The sequence below is a fragment of the Equus przewalskii genome, chromosome 16 (genome assembly GCF_037783145.1).
Source record: "Equus przewalskii isolate Varuska chromosome 16, EquPr2, whole genome shotgun sequence".
NCBI classification, from domain to species: Eukaryota; Metazoa; Chordata; class Mammalia; order Perissodactyla; family Equidae; genus Equus; species Equus przewalskii.
Genome location: NC_091846.1, coordinates 68,554,016 through 68,571,289, shown reverse-complemented (window position 1 = coordinate 68,571,289; position 17,274 = coordinate 68,554,016). Strand labels below are relative to the sequence as shown.

At 49.1% G+C, this 17,274-nt stretch overlaps 1 protein-coding gene across 1 annotated transcript in view; it reads right to left on the bottom strand.

Annotated features, from left to right (window-relative positions):
- The window catches only part of UBAC2 (UBA domain containing 2), a 187,667-nt gene that overhangs the window by 8,152 nt on the left and 162,241 nt on the right, over window positions 1-17,274 (bottom strand). The window lies entirely within an intron of this gene.

Sequence of the window (17,274 nt, the reverse complement as noted above, 5' to 3'; positions counted from 1 at the left end):
GCCACTCTGTGACTGGAGAAGTTGATTCTAGAAGGTGAGTTGACCTGTGGCTGAGATCCTCCTGAGCTAAACTGGCCTCTTGAGACGGCTCTTCTTGGTCTGCTCAGGCTCCTACACACATCGGGGTGCACAGAAGCCCCCTCCCCACAGCCTCCACCTTGCGGCCATCAAGCTCATTGCGGCCTGAGGGCCGAATTGTTCAGGGAAGGAGCGATGAGGAAGAAGAGCCTTCCCAATCCATTCAGAGCTGGCAAGACTCCTGGGAGAGCATTGGAGCTTTTCTTCCCTGGAAGGGCTTATTCCAAAGGGCAGCAATTTCAATGGGGATACGATTCCCAGGGCCACGGCATTGGCCTGTCCATCCCTGGGGTGCCCAGATCACACCTCCACAGGGGTGTGAGTGTGTGTGAGAGAGTAAGAGTGAGATGTGAGAGTGAGTGTGTGAGTGCCCTGTGTGTGAGCATGAGAGAGGGAGTGCAGATGCCTGTGTGAGCGTGTGTGAGTGTGTGAGGGGAGGAGCAGCTGCTTCCTCAGGCCAACTCCCCCAGGGCAGGCAGGAGGCTGTGCTGGGGCACTTTCTCCAGCTCTGAGCAGATCTGAATCTCTCTTCTCAGAGAATCAGAGCCAAGGGCTTCTAGAAGGACTGTGGTCAGAGCCCTGGGTGGGGAGGCGTGAAGGGAGGTGTTCCTTTCCCTGGAGGGTCCATCCTTAACTCCTGAGCTGGGCAAAGTGCTCCAAAGACCCTGCCTTCCTGCTCCTCCCATTTGTCCTCCTCGACGTGCCCTTCCCTGGAATCAGCTCAGGGACTAAGGGTCTGAACAGGTGAGACGCACCTTTCCATTTCTATCCTCAAACCCTGGCCAAGGCGGCTCCTTCAGTGCAATTCCAAGGCAATTCCACATGCCTCTTTATGTATTTAAGGGCTTGGAGTACTAGGAAAAAAACCCTCTTGTGTGAGTCTAATTTGTAAATAGAAAGAACAATATAAAACAAAATAGCAGAAGGAGAATTGCGTGGGTTTCAACAAGTTTATTATTGTACTGAAATTTTACCCCATCAAACTGAGTGGAAAGACAAGTATAAAGAGTGCTCGTAATGGCATCTCTATTTGGCAGTTTTTCACCTGCCTACCTTACCTTTTCGACCAGAGCATAACTTTCAGACGGTAAAGACTCGATTCTTTTCTGTCTTCTGAATATAACGAGTAGCTAGCATAGCACTTGGGAATTTCTTGATAAAATTTAAAATATGTTTTTAATTCTTTTTTTAGGGAGTCTATCTAATCATCTATCTGTCATCTATCTTCTATCATCTCTTTCCATCCATCCATCCTCCTGAAGTTGAAAGGGCTTTTCAGTGCTCCCATCTCTACTGTTCACTGACTTTCCATTTGAATAGAGGCCCTTCTCCATCTGCAGAGACTAGACAGAGCTTTCTCTGTCTAGGTTGAAACGAGGAACATTCTACAGCAGTCTCTCACCAGCCAGCCCCAAATTGGTAAAGGAGGGGACAGCTGTGTCCTGACTCAAGTGAGGTTTAGGGGCTCACAGAGCTGGTGCCCTCAAGTCAACATCTGGCTGCAGAAGTTCAGCATTCTCGACCTGGATCTCTGGTCCTGGTTCTATGAGCTACTGTGACCCTTGAGGAAACCACACACCCTCTGTACACCTTAGTGTTTACATGTGCACCATGTGGACAATCGCACAGCCCCCACCGCTGTTTGGAGAGCATTGGGCAGACCCACTCCAGCATTTCTCCTTGTCACAGTGAGGAAATTAAAAGTTAAAGGATGATCAGAATGCAGACGATAGAAATGGAGGGATGTAAAATGAAGGCAAGGCTAATACAGCAGACTGGGAAAAATGGGTTGGTAATAGGAACAGGAACACATACACATTTTTGACAGACAACTGAATAGAAAAGAGGACAAAACATTTATACAGGGACTTGATAAAGAAGATATCTAAAGGGCCAATAAACATGTGAGAAGGTGCTTAATGTTGGTGGTCATCAGGGAAATGCCAATTAAAATCACAACAAGATACCCCTGCAACCACCAACATGGCTCACCTGAAAAAGACTGATAACACCAAATGTTGGTGAGGATGAGGAGCCACGGGAACTCTCATCCACTGTCGGGAGTATTAAGAGCAGCTACTTTAGCAAGCTGTTTGCCAGGACCTGCTAAAGCCAAACACGTGTAGAACCTGTGACTCACCAGTTCCACTGCTAGCTGCACACTCAGCAAAATGTGTGTTTGTTTCACCAAAGACATATGAAAGAGCATGCAGAGCAGAACTTTATAGACTATCCTCAAACCGGAAACAAACGTTCATCAACAGCAGGGTGGATAAATAGATGGTGGCGCATTCGTACAATGGAATACCGTACGGCAATGAGAATGAGCAAACTATGCTACACCTGACAGTGTGGGCGAGTCTCCCAATGTTGAGCCAGAGAAGCTATATGTGCAAAATTACACGTAGACATAGTGCACGATTTCATTGGTTTGCAGTGCAGAAGCAGCCAAAGCTGAGTTGTGATTTTATAAGTTAGGATAGTGGTTACCCTTAGTGGAGGCAGAGGTTGCAGTGGGCAAAGGAGAGCTTCTAAGGGGCCGGTGAGGTGTGTTTCCTAATCTGGGTGCTTATCACACAGATGTTCATGGTTTAAAAATCGTCAAGCTGTATTTTGATGATTTGTGCACATTTTTGCACGAATGTGTTGTGATTTTGAAATAGCTGTGAGTTCTTCGATGTTCCTCCTATGGTGAGGTGGGATTTATGTCCCCTTCTTTTCATTCTGGGTGGGCTCATGACTCGCTTGTAACCCACAGGAGGCTCTGGAAGTGAGGCTGCCACACTTCCAAGGCCGGGTCAGGAAAGGTGAGGCAGTGCTTTGAAGTGCATGTACTAACAGAAAATCTGAGGTTCAGCAAAGCCAAGATCAGGAGATGACTGCCATTGAAAATGAGAGTGTCTTCCTCACAGAGCCCAAGAGGGGGCACACCACACCACAGAGGGCCACAGGGGGAAGCACTGGGGTGGGTCAGGAGACAGAGGGAGAGGGGCAGAAATGTGGGCAAGAGCCTTTATTGTGGTTTCTGTGGGAAGAAACAGCCGAGACAGGGGAGTCAGGCTTCGGATTGGCTAGTTTGAATCATCTCAGTGGGCTCTGGGGCATACGGGCTGCCCCTAGTTGTCTGGTATCTGGCTCTGGGCTGATTAGGGCAGGTGGACAGTGGCCCAGAGTGTGAGGCCCTGATAAAGGAGTGGTTGGACTGCGGCTCTGGAATGGTTGGTTTGCATTTGAAAGTACACTCAAAGGAACTGGCTAACCCAGGGAGGGGCAGTGCCTCCAGGGTCAGCAAGGCCCCAAGATGTCAAAGCATCAGAATGCAGAAAATGAAAGGCGTGGTTAATACACGGAGCTTCTCTCCAGTTTCTGGGATACTTCCTTTTGGTGCCTGAAGCAGCTGTGTAAGAAATCTAATCACCTACAGGCCTCCATGCTGTGAGGAACCCCAAGTCTCATGAGGAGCCCCTGCTGAGGCTCCAGCCAAAAGCCAGCCTCAACCACCACACATGTGAGTGGTCACCTCCAGATGGTTCTAGTCCCTGTCACTGAGTAACCCCCCAGCTGCTGACTCTTCCAGCTGAGGCTCCCAACAGTGGGAAGCAGAGAAAAGCCATTCCCACTGTGTCCTGTTCAAAACCTGACCACGAGCATAAGAAAGTATGTTTTAAGTTGCTAAGTTTTGGGGGTCAATTTGTTACACAGCAGTAGTAACTGGAACAGTATGTTACGCTTCAATGTCGTGTTTACTTAAAGAGGTATGTTTTTCACGTGCGTGTTGCCTCAGTAAAGTATGAATTATTGCTATAAAGAGGCATAACCCCACAGAGTCATATTACATTTTAAATTTTTTATCTCCCCAAGGACCTCTATGACATGGCTTCCAGCATGGCTGACCCAAACAGCATCCCCTACAATGCCAACTTCTGCCTTCCTCACCACCCACCCCGGGCGGCCAGTGTGACACTCTCTCTGTTCTACACAGCCCTCTTGGTCTTCAGCACCCTGGGAAACATCCTTGCCCTCTACCTTGCCTGTCAAAAGGACAAGAAGATCAACTCAACAGGTGTCTACTTGGTCCACCTGGCAGTGTCCGACCTCCTGTTCGCCCTGGCCCTGCCTGGAAAGATCACCTATTATGCGCTGGACTTCAGCTGGCCTTTTGGTGAGGCGCTTTGCAGGCTGACAGCGTTCATATTCTATGTGAACACCTATGGGGGCATCTACCTCATGACGTGCGTGAGCGTGGATCGTTACCTGGCTGTGGTCCGCACCCAGCAGTGCCCCCGGCTCCGCAGTGCCGGCCGAGTAAGGCTGGTCTGTGTGGCTGTGTGGGCCCTGGCATTTTTGCAGACGGCACCCCTGCTTTTGGTCTCCATGACCAAGCCTGTTGCGGGCAAGCTGAGCTGCATGGAGTACGTCAGCATTGAGGGGGTCCCCTGGCTGCCCTTCATGGTCCTAGTGGCCTGTGCTATAAGCTTCTGTGGGCCAGTGGGGATCATACTATTTTGCTACATGAAGATCACCTTGAAGCTGTGCAGGACAGCCCGGGACAACCCTCTGACAAGCCAGAAAGGGCATCCTCGGAGGGCCTGCCTGCTCACTCTGGTGGTGCTGGTCACTGTGGTTGTGTGCTTCAGCCCCTACCATCTCAACGTCATCCAGTTCATGGTGAGAGAGGTGCTCCGCCCGTCCTCCTGCCCCGAGCAGAGGGCTTTCAAACTGTCCCTTCAGCTCACCGTGTCTCTCATGAACATGAACTGTGGCATTGACCCTATCATTTACTTCTTTGCATCTGCACGTTACAGGAAATGGCTCCTGGGCATTTTAAAATTCAGAGCATCAGCATCCTCCTCCTCCTCCTCCCTGGGAAAAGCTTCCTCAGAAACACAAAGTGTCAACCAGACCGGTGGCTCTGTGCCCTTCCAGGAGAATCAGGTCTAATGGGCCACTGGCTTTAAGATTGATCTAGGGAGCACTCCAGGGTTGGGGGCCTGAAGCTTATACAATTTCGGGGTGAGCTCTTTAAGAAAAAGAAGACAAAGGGGCTTTCCCAGTGGTGTGGTGGTGAAGTTCACACACTCCGCTTTGGAGGCCCAGGGTTTGCAAGTTCGGATCCTGGGCACAGACCTACACACTGCTCATCAAGCCACGCTGAGGTGGCGTCCCACATGCCACAACTAGAAGGACCCACAATTAAAAATAATACACAACTATGTACCGGGGGCTTTGGGGAGAAAAAGGAAAAATAAAATCTTAAAAAAAAAAATTAGATGTAGAGTCCTGGATGGTAAGCTAGAGACTTAAAGCTTGAATTCCATGAGCTTCACGATGACTCCACTTCTAATGTATCCTAACAATGCTGGAGCTCCTCGGCCTCTTAACGGGTCCGTGTGCCATTTCTTCTGGGAAAGCAGTATTTTCACAATAAATGCAGACAAGACCAAAAGAATCCTTGGCTGAGTACTATATCAACAATTCAGTCTATGTTTCAAATCTGGGGAGGCGAAATGTTATAAAGAGCAAAAATACCCCTCCCCCCAAAACAAAGTTTCTAAAAACTTAGTGTTAACATTTACAAAAATGCCAGGTTTTCCTGAAAAGGTCAGAAAACACAGGAGGATGAGCACCAAGTTATTGACCTGGAGGGCTCTGGGGTCGGGGAGAGGGAGTGACAGGTGAGGGACTTGGTGCTTACTTTTGTGTGAAAGTTTGAGTCTGGTGCGATGGGAAGGCATTCTTGTATTCCTTGTGTAACTGGGAGCAACGTTGGAGAAAGGAAAAAAGTCAGAAAAGCAGGTGCAATTTTTTCATTTGTTTTGTGAGTGTCAGAAAGTGCTTATCCATGTAAGTGTTGTTTAATTAGGTCAAAACAAACCTTCCATTGCACCTTCTCGAGGTGAAAGCAATATAGACAGCACTTCAACTTGGGCAATTTTCCATTTTGTAAAATAAAATGTACGTCTCTCTGCGAAAGTGCGAGAGCACCAGGGCCCTCCCTGGTCACCCTCTGTTCCTCGCTCTGTCCCCATAACCTTCAAGTTGGATGGGGTCCTCTGTGAAGTCGTCTCCAGTCACTATCCCATAATGATCTCCTTCTGCTCCAGATGATCTCCTCTTGTATCTTGCAATTTCTGACTATGTTTGGGCACTTGATTCTCTTCTGAGCAGAGCTTCCCACTGTGCTCTCTTGAGTGGAGATTGTCTCATGTGGCACCCAGGCTGTGAGTTCCTGAGGCTTGTCTGTGGCCGGGCCCCTCCTCTCTGCCCCTGGCATCACAGCTTGCAGTCCACCGGTAACGAGCGTTAGTGCTCAGTCCCTTCCCACTGGTTCGGGCAATGTGGATAATTTCTCTCATGCAGTCTGGTATGTTGCATCCCATGAAAAGCCCTCGGGAACTCATGTCAGGGCTCTGGGCACGCTCTTCCTCCATTCTGCCCCCATCTCTGGCTCCACTGGGCTCCGGGCAAGGAGGACACTGAGCTTCAGACTTACAGACACGTGGCCATGGGCCCCTGTGGCCAGACTGCTCCAGCACTGAATGTTGGTCCTGGGGCTGTGAAGGCCAGTGCCCACTGTGGATGTGCTTCTTTCCTGCAGGGGGAGGGGTCAAAGGCTTAGAGAATTGGGAACTGTGTTCTTGAGGTCCTATGGCTTCAAGAGGCAGAACTCAGCTAAAGATCCACCCCTGCACCCTGTTGGCCTCTCTCAGTAAACCTCGCAGTGCCCACAGTTTGTGTCCATACCTGGCTGGGGTTGAAGTCAAAGCTCGTACTCCCACCCTGTGTGCACTAACCAGCAGTTATCAAAGGACCTGGAGGCGGCAAGAGGGGGCCCGGACAGCCAGCAGAGTGATGAGGAGCGACGACCAGAGCTGCCTTCATAACCAGGAGGCCCCCTCCTTGGAGAGGGCCAGGCAAGCAAGGCTGCGAGGCCTGCCTCCAGGTGTTACAAGCCCTTCTCGGCCATCCCCTCAAGCGTTTCTCATAACCAGTCACTCTGCAAGTCAGGCCTCTCGGCTCCAAAGCTGCTGGGGCAGGTTTGTTGTGAGCATGCAGAGGCAAGAAAGAGGATGTCATATCCAGAGGAAATTTGGGAACAAAACAGGATCAGGAAAGAGGATAGAGATCACGAGATCCCACAGGACAGCAGCAAGTGGCAGCAGTGCGTTGGGGGAGAGCTGAGCTGAGATTTGCCTTTGGCCGATGGATGGGGATGGCTTTGTTTTCAGACAAGGCGATGACGGGTGTGATTTACAAAGACGGGAAGCTGAGTCCTGGAGGCTCCACTAGCCACGGATGCTCCAAGGCTGAGCTCTGAGCGTGGAATCCTGAGCTCAGGGAGTTAGGAGGGACAAGTGTCCTGTAGAGGATTCACACCTACACTTGAGCCTCATTTTCCTTGTCTGTAAAAATAGGGGCATTTTTACAGACAAATAGGGGTTATTGTAGGGGTAGGGGTGGGAGTGAGGGTGGGTTCCATGAATCAACACATGTGTAAATCATTTAAAACTAAAGAAGACAGTTAAAATGAAAACTGACTGTGGCCACTGAAGTTTTCTGAGTGGGCTGGCACAACCTCTATCAGTAGGATATACATCTAATTATTGCTGGGATGAGAAGGTCCCAATGCCCAGCCACACTCTAGCCCTAGGGCAGTGGTTCTCAAAGTGTGGTCCCCGGACCAGCAGCACCAGCACCACCTGGAGACCTGTTAGAAATGCACATTCTTGGGCCCTGTCCCAGACCTGCAAACCAGGCGCTCTGGGGGAGGGGCTCAGCACTCTGTTTTAACAAACCCTCTGGGTAATCCTGTTGCGTGCTCAAGTTTGAGAACCAGTGGACCTCCGTGGAGCCTCTTGCCAGCATCTCTCTTGCCCATGGTATTGGTTTCCTGGGGCTGCTGTAACAAAGTACCATAAACTGGGTGGCTTAAACAACAGAAATGTCTTCTCTCACAGTTCTGGAGGCTGAGAGTCCAAGATCAAGGTGTCAGCAGGGCTGGCTGCTTCTGAGGCTGTGAGGGAGAATCTGTTCCAGGTCTCCCCAGCGTCTGGTGGTTTGCTGGCAATCTTTGGCATTCCGTGCCTTGTAGAGCAGCATCCCCATCTCTGCCTCCATCTTCACATGGCGTTCTCCCCATGTGTCTCCGTCTTCACATGGCATTTTCTTCTTTTTTTAAGGACACCGGTCATCCTGGATTAGGCCCATCCTAATGGCTTCATCTTAACTGAAAACACCTGCAAAGACCCTATTTCCAATTAAGGTCATATTCATAGGTACCGAGGGTTAGGACTTTACCCCATCTTTTTGGGGGATAAAACTCAACCCATAACACCCATCCATTTCTGAACACCCCTCTTTCCAGACACTCTTCTCTGCGTCTCATCCCATTCCGGACCCCTCCCAGCTCCAAGCCCCCTCACTGCCTCAAAGCACCCCGCAAAGGTGATGTTCGGAGGACAAAGTAAGAGGGATCCGTTTCAAACACTAGCTGGTTAAAAAAAAAGTTTAACTGTCATGGTTTGCTTTTCAGGTCCTATCAAAATGACCCCATGTCAAAATGGAAGCATCAGAGTGACCCCCTTGAAGGGTCTCCCCACCCTCCATGTGGGAACTCAGTCCAGAGGAAGGTATAAGGCCAGGGAAGCCTTGTAAGTTAGGGCTTTGTAATGAGGACCCCAAGTCTCATGCCCTGGGGGTGGACAGATGGTGCCCAACCAACAGAGGTGTCAGGGGATTCTACCATTGGGTGGAGAGGCTCGGGATGACTTCCAAGAATTTTAATCACTCGACATTTTAAGGAGGAAGAACAGAGAGTTTCATAAATCAAGTTCGTAGATACCCAAATGTTCCTATGCGCTCTTGGCTTTCTCCAGAAGCACATTTCCACTGAGAATCACCTCTTCCTTGGCATTGCCACACACCACAAGCTAACCACTTTCCAGCTTTCACTACAGTTTTCTTTCTTACTTCGCCAAGTGACGGTGTACAGGACAGGCAAGAGACCAAGAAGTTCCTCTGGCATGTGAGGGTCGTGGGCAGCCAGGCTTGGGGACACCAACCCTATGGTGCGTGGGTCACATCATACCTCAGGCCACACAAATCCCTCATGACATGGATGCCCTGGTTCCCCTGTAATTGTTGAAATCTTGAAAGTCATTTTTTAATGCCAAAGGCCTACACCACCTTCCAGTGCTCATACTCTTTGATTCCAAGAAGCCCCAACACATGCTTTAGTAGCTCAGCAATGGGACAGGTAGTGGGAGGTAGCCCGTCCCAGGGAAGTGAGGAGCCTCTGTGTGTTTGTTTGTTTGCTAATGCCTGATACTTTTCCCTTTGGTAGGATGCACATACTGAGTAAAGTGTTAAATACTGACTGAGGTAGGACATTGCCAAGAACTCAGTCCCAGTAAACACTGCTTAGCTCGGTCCCCAAGTGTAAAGGGCTGCTCCCCTCGCAAGAGGGGGCAGCTTAGTGGGACGGAAGAGGGCAGGCTGGGGATACCCTGCCTCTCCTGTAATTTACAATTTTGTCTCTGGGCCAGTGCTCCTCTTCAACATTCACTTCTTCATTAATTCATACATTTATCAAGTATGATCCTAGGCTCTGAGGATACAGTGGGAGAATGGAGACATGGCCCCTGAACCTCATGGATCATGTAGACCAGCAGGTGACACATACAGCTGGAACCAGGCAATGACAATACAATGTGTTAAGTATGAAGTGGACATCATGGACTATGGGAGAAGAGCTTAGGGCGACTGTCTGGGAGGGCTCCCATGTTTTGGGCTGGATGACCGGATTGACGGTGGTGTCATTCCTAAGACAGGGGATACGGGATAAGATACAGTTTGGGGGTGGGAGAAGGTGGGCTTGTGTGCACCTGGGACAGGCATGTGGAGGTGTCCAATATAAAGCAGGACATATGAAGCAGAAGAGATGTTTAGGGTGAGGGTGTAGATTTGGGAGGCATGAGGTGGACAATATTTCCAGGGAAAGTTAAGGGAATCTGTTTTAAAATGTAGGTTTTATTTTTACTCAGGTATGGCGAGGTTAACATCAGGAGATGCCTACCATTGAAAAGTTAGTTTGTTACTTACACGGCCCAAGAGAAAGGGCCATGTCACACCCTGCAGGGCCACATGGCGAAGCACCAGCACTGTTCAGGAGGCAGAAGAAGTGAGGGGGAAACGTGGGCAGGATCCTTTACTGTGGTTCCCATGGGAAAGGCACTGCAGGTAAGCAGGCAGAGGATTAGCTAGTTTGAATCATCTCGGCATGCTCTGGGTCTGTCTCTTGTGGTGGGGCACCTGGCCCTGGGGTGAGTAGGGCAGGTGGTCGGTGGCCTGGAATGTAAGAGTCTGATAAAGGAGGTGGTTGAAGGTAAAGTTTCTGGGATGATTGGTTTGCATTTGAAAAGTACACTCACGGGCAAGTCTTTTACTATCTTCAGGAACTGGCTAACCATGTGAGGGGTGGTCCCTGCAGGGTCAGCATGTATCCAGATGTCAAATCAGAATATAGAAAATAAAAAGGCATGATTAATACAGAGGCCTAGGAAAGGACCACGAGGACATCCACATTCAGGGGAGGGAAGCAGCTGAGAAACCCATAGGAGGGACTGAAAAGAGGCAGGAAAACCAGGACGATTGCTGTTACAAAAGCCAAGGGAGATGCAGGAATGAGGAGGGAGTGACCACAAGTCTAAAGAGGGGCCTTGTGTTTGGCAAAAAACTGGCCAATGGGGACAGAAGCCAGATGTCAGTGGGCTGAGGAGAGAGAGGGGGCTGAGGGGACAGGGACAGCAAGTGTCTAAACTTGTTTCAAGAAATTTGTCTCTAAGGGGGAATCAGAGGGGGGTTGGGAAGGTGGGGAGTGGGGGATGGGATCGTTTTTTTTAAAACCAGAGAGAAATTACTATGATTTAAATCCAGGAGGGAAGGAGTCAGAGAAGAGAGTGAAGTTGAAGATACAGAAGAAGAAGGGAGAAGACCATGGGGAGAAGTCTCTAGTGAGGCGCACCGTTTTGAAACAAAACTTTTTTTACGAGGAAAGAAGGATGACAGATGGGTGCAGAGACACATGTACAAATGGACAGGGGCCAGGGGAGGTTCCTCCATCCTCCACCCTGACTCTTTTCCAGTTTGGTGGGAATATTTCCTGACTAAGGTCACCCAGTGCAGTCACAAATTTTAAGTATTTTAAAATCAGACCATAGCTTATTAATATTGTTAATACATTAAGAATATGCCATGAATATGGTGTTGAACAGTTTAGGAAGCAGATCAATGCTCCCCATGGCACCAAACCCCAATGGCAGCCCTCTGAGGTGGGCAGAGCTGGGCAGGAAGTCTTTTCACTGCACAGGAAGGCCACTGATGTCCCTAGTCACACAGCTGATGGGGCCTGAGGGGTTGTGCCTGGAGAACCAGCATTGTCTCACACACCCTGTGCCTCTGTTTATAACTCGGCTAGAAAGCGATGGCTGCCTTAGTTACCTGCCTCCTTTTTGCCCCAGTGATCATCATCATCACGGAGTGGAGTCTGGAGGGTCATTTTCTCAGTGGTAGTGTCCTTACGTCTACCCCAAGGCCTTTGTTATGGGCTGAATTGTGTCTCTCAAATTCACATGCTGAAGTCCTAACCCCCAGTGTCTCAGAATGTGACTGTATTTGGAGATAGGATCTTTAAAGAGGTAATTAAGCTACAGTGAGGTCATTAAGGTGGGTCTTAATCCAATTGGACTGGTGTCCTTATAAGAAGAGGAGATTAGGACATAGACACACACAGAGGGAAGACCACATGAAGACCCAGTGAGGAGACTGCCATCTACAAACCAGGGAGAGAGGCCTCAGAAGAAACCAACCTTGCCAACGCCTTGATCTCAGACTTCCAGCCTCCAGAACTGAGGAAATAAACTTCTGCTGTTTAAGCCCCCCAGTCTGAGGACTTTGTTATGGCAGCCCTAACAAACGAATATACTATTCTTAATCTCTCTACCCAATTTAAGTAAAATAAATGGATCCTGCTCCCTTCTTTCAAACTTCACACCTCCTACCACCTGCTAACAGAAGCCAAAAAATGGCAAAAGTTATCACTTCTACTTATTTTCATAGGCACTTCCAAGAGCTAAAGATGTGTTAACTCTGAAGTGAGTGTGGCATTTATGCTGGGGAGTGAGCCTGCGGTTGTCTTCTAGAAGGTCAGGTGACACCTGACTGTAAGGCTAATGGGTGGCCAGGACTATAGGAGGAACTGTAGTGCCCTAGAGTGTTTTGTGGCCACGGTACCATGGACACGGTACTGTTTTGCTATGCTCTTTCTCCCTAGGTCAAGTTGATGACCCACATTTATTGAGCAGCTTTCACGTAGAGCCCCGCCCATCCTATGGCCTAAAGACTGTTTTCCCAGCTTGCTCGATTACACTACTCTGTTAAGTAGTTCTGCAGAAGTCTGTTAATCTTATCTCTGGTTTTATCCATGTGCTCATCTTTTATATTCACAGAGAGTTCTGGTAAACGTGTGGGGATGTGACTGAGAAGACCAACGGTAACCACCATTCTTTCCATAGCCTCTCTGATGTCGCCCACTTGGGCAGAGCTCACGAACCAGCCAAGTCGGGTGCAGGAGGTGAGAGGTCAGGGGACCTGGAAGCCCCTTCCTTAGGAAGCACGGGCTAGAGAGCTCCACCTCTTTCCTCCAATATTTACAAAGTAAGCCCACCGAGGGCATGCAGGTGCGGTGGAAGGGGATTCCTTCCAGATGGGGACCTCACAAGACACAGGTTGCAGGCCTGCTGGGCCCCAGGGGCCTTGGTGAGTCACTGGCAGTTCTGGAACCTGGCTTCGTGTGCCAAAGGAGGATATTAGTCAAGATGATCGCTGACATCCCTTCCAGCTCTGAGAATGATGTGATTTCTGCCTGCAAGACCAGTAAGTGTAGCCTGGTTTCCCGTGAGTTCATGGGTTTTGCCATGTATCTGTCTTAGCCTATCTTTAGTGGCTTTCTTTTTGTATTCAGAGTGGGTGGCCTGACTTCGATCGCCTGTTCAGCCTTTGGCTGGCATCCACTTACTCATCTGGGAAAACAGTGGCTGGTGTGAGGCCTGGTAAGCACACAACACTGGAGACAGAAATCCGAAAAGAGAGGGGAGGGGAAGAAAGGAGGACAGGGCCAGGGAGAGCAAGATGAGGGATACTGGTTTGGATGCTAAGAAGTCACCTGTAATGTACATCTGGTTCGATACTCTTCCTTGAACCCCTCGCTGTGTGCGACAGGGCAGCTGGCAGCTGGGAGACGAAGCTTGCCCCTCCTGGGGAGGTGAGCAAGACACACGCTCCCTGAGATCTAGGCACTGGGGCTACCGCCGCGCTGTTACTCATTTGTTCAAGCTCAGTGAGGTTCTGGGGGCCACCTAGGAAGCAGAGTAAGAAATCCGGAGCAGAGGCCCCTGAACTTTCTTTATGCTGCCCTTTGGGAGCCCTCTTTGGTGACTCTCCCAATCTGAATGACTTCCTCTTCTATTCTCGCCGATTGTAGCTGTGATAGAAAACCTCTTAGCAGACCCCACTCAGGCAGCTCAGGAGATGCGTGGGTTTGAGCGTCGCCCCCACACACACAGACACACACACACGGCCTGCTCGTGGCCGCTGGTCTCTCCCCAGCCCCTATTCTTCTGTCCCCGTCAGTGAGGTGCTGCGCTCACCGAGAGGCAGCTGTGCTTGTTCCAAACCTTCCTGGGTCAGCTGAGTCAACAGTTATTGAAATTAAATAATTTAATTAATTATCATGTAAACCAATAAAGTACAAAGGCAAAAAGAAAGAGTTGTTTTTATAAGAACTAAGTTGAATGCTCTGAAAAGCTTGATAAAGGTGAATTGCTAACAACCAAACCTGCTGTCAAAATAGGCGTGAGTTTAACAATTAGAAGACATTAGGGGAAAACGTACAAATCCAGGATGAAGCCGCTCTCTGACCGCTTCAGTGAGTTGCAGGAGTGGGTATTTGCTTTATCTGTCATTCCATTCACATTCAGGCCCTCTCTTCCCAGGATGGAGAACAGCTGACCCTGGCATTCCCACTCTTGCTAAGGGAACTGGCTTTTCCAAATATTTGCTTGACTTTTTACGATTAAACAAAATAAATACACTTTTCCTTCTTTAAACAGGTCCTAAGGCAACAGCAGGTGTGGTCATCACATTCAGCTTTGTGCAGATTTAGATACAACATGGCCCCCTTGCTGAAGAGGCAACATTTACCCACTACACCCTCTCTGGGTGCAGACTTTGCCCATTTTGAAAAAGCCTTCTGTGATCCTTGGAGCTTTATGTATATGAAAGCCTGGGGTGTGTCAGAGGTTACAGAAATAAGGGTTTTATAATATCTGCACAGAGAGTACTAGGCTGAACAATTTTCAGACATAATGCAGTACTTTTGTTGAACATCCTTACATAATCTTACAACAATAACGCCATACACACAACTCTCAAGATAGCAAAGGGGAAAATGGACCACGGTCCCCTGTAAAGAAATGAAACAAAAATCTTGTAAAACAAAAAAGTCAGTTATGTGGGCTCCTGGGCTGGGCTGCTCTCACCTGGGGGCACAGCACATCTCTGAAGGGGCCAGAAGAGGCCCTGGAATATCTGGGTCTGGCTACTTGGAGACAGACCCCAGCCCCTGCCGTGGAGCAATCCCAGAGTCCCTTAGACACTTTTGCATTTGGGTGAGGACCAGGGGGTGTCTCCAGGTAGCTGGAGGCTCAGGGTTAGCCCAGGCAGATTTCTAAGAACCCAATCCCCTCTTCCCTTAGGATCAGGGTTCTCTCTCTTCCCTCACGCTCCAAGTCTGCTCAGACTCCCAGGGCAGCTCAGAACAGAGAGGAAAGTCACAGAAATGGCCTGCTTCCCTGGGAAGTTGTGGGCTGGCCTAAAGACACTGCAGGGAGCCTGCAGGCTGGAGTGAGTTTCTGGGACTGCCTGCACTCCTGTCTAAATCTCTCGGGGCTCTGAAATCCCCACAGTATAGGGGGCTCAGCAGACCAAAACACTGCAGTCCATAAACAAAAGTGGTCAAAGCCCTTGTTTCCAGCCAATACGGATCCTCTGTGTTTTCTCTTGTCTGACGACCCTGATCCACCTCCAGGTGCACCTCTAGTGACCATTCTCCTCAGGCTCCCAGCCCCACCAGGGCACCTCATCCTCACTGCCTTCCTTAAGAAGCTAGAAACTACCACTTGAGCTTCTTCAACTTCGCTCTTTAGTTTACAGTTCACCTGTAGTTTCCTTCCTCTGGTTCTGGGGGACCGAAGTGTCTCTCCTGGTCTCCACGGTCAATCCCACCTCGTGGCTCCTGACCACACCCCATCCTGGGCCTAGATCTCAGGGTCTCATCAGTGGCTTGTTTACCTTGACCTACAAGCTGACCCGGGAACAGCCTCTCACCCCTTCCTGCCCCACCAGATTTCCTGGACGTGCATGCAAACCACCCACCTTCCCACCTGTCCTCATGTCCTAGCTCTCGTCCTCTGGAGCCTGCCATCATGGAGCTGACACCACCCTGCCCTGCACCACCTGCCATCCTGATCACCGCTCCAAACGGCCTCACCTTCCTGATGTGGCTGCCTCTTCTGATTCCCCTCCTACTTCCCTTTCTCTTCCTCCATGAGAAGTGCAAGCATTCTTCAAGATTCCATCGGTAACCCTCTTGTCTCCTCTCTCCAAATTCTCAGGCATCCAGTTTCGTCTGTTATCGCCATAGCAGGACCGTCCACCTAGTTCTCCAGTCCCTGCCTCTCTGCAGACTGATTTCCAACCTCCAGGGACACTTCCCCTAGCCTCTCTAGGCCCAAACTGTCCACCACTCCCCCGGACCCAAATCTCTCTGCCCGAAATCCCAACTCTAGCAGAGGCATAAACAACATTTAGCTATTGAGGATTCTCTGTGAGATACGGTATCAAGCAGCTTACTAAATTCACTTGATTCTGGCAATTTTTCTTACACGTAAGACTGCAGTTTCAGAACTAAAATTTTAGTGTAAGCCAGAAAGGCAATTTTGACATTCTGGGTCCATCTCTTTAGAAGGATACTGTATGGGTTACAGGGACTGTGAGGTGAAGAGAATTATCTTGTGATTCTCACAATTTATGACTTAAGCTACCTGATTAAAATAAAACTCAAGTTCATGGTTTAGACACTTTCATTTCCATTTAAGAACAACTGTTGTAGGAATATGAACTCAGGGACTCAGAAAACATTCTAAATGACACCAGAATGCGTTGACAATTTTCTGCTCAATTTCCCTAAAATTTTCACCTTTCTAATCCCAAACTCTGTCCAGCTTTATGAATCAGGACTTCAGGGGCAGGTTTTCCTTTATTTGGGAAACGGGGTTCACTACAGACAATTTTTTCCTTTTTCATCTTATCATTTCACAATCTGGAATCTGCTCACTTGAAAATTAGGCCAATCTGTTACCATTTGCACAAAATCAGAAACCTAAATGATCTTTTCTACATCTTAGGAAATCAAACCAAATGGCTCATTGATGCCCCCCGCTGGCATGCGCCACTGTGCATGGGACACAAACGGTTATCCTTTAGGGGTCCCATCAGCCTGACAGATTTCTGGATGTCTTGTCAAGAGGTGTGAGTGTTCAAACTCCTGCAGTGGGTGGCTGCAGTTTGTGTCAAAATCTGCAGGAAGCAAGAGTAGTCCAGGAATGGGAACTCCTATAAGGCAAAGAAACATGCCCAAGAGTGAAAGGTCAGACATGTGGGAGGGTATGTAGAACAGGGATGTTCTAGAGAGTGGTGACTGATGAAGGGAGAGATGACCTGGCAGCTACATGAAAAGGATGAAAAATAATGAGTCATCACTGGGAATGTGGGACCTTGGCAGCGGTAGGCAGCTGGAGAAGAGGTTGAAAGAAGTCAGGAGAAACCTAAGGGTGTCTCCCAGCTCTGCCACCAAGAGGTATAAGTCCTATGGTCATGCCACCTGTACTGACCTCAATTTCTATTCTCTAAGTTGATGGACTGAAGTAGAGGGTCACAAAGGCTCCTGTGGTGGAACAAGGATCTCTGAAATGTAATCACATTTAGCAGGGAATTCTGACAAAAAAACAAATAAGAACTTTGAGAAAACAAACAAGAAGTGGGGGGGGGGGCATTCTTCCCTTTTAATTTAGGCCTCAC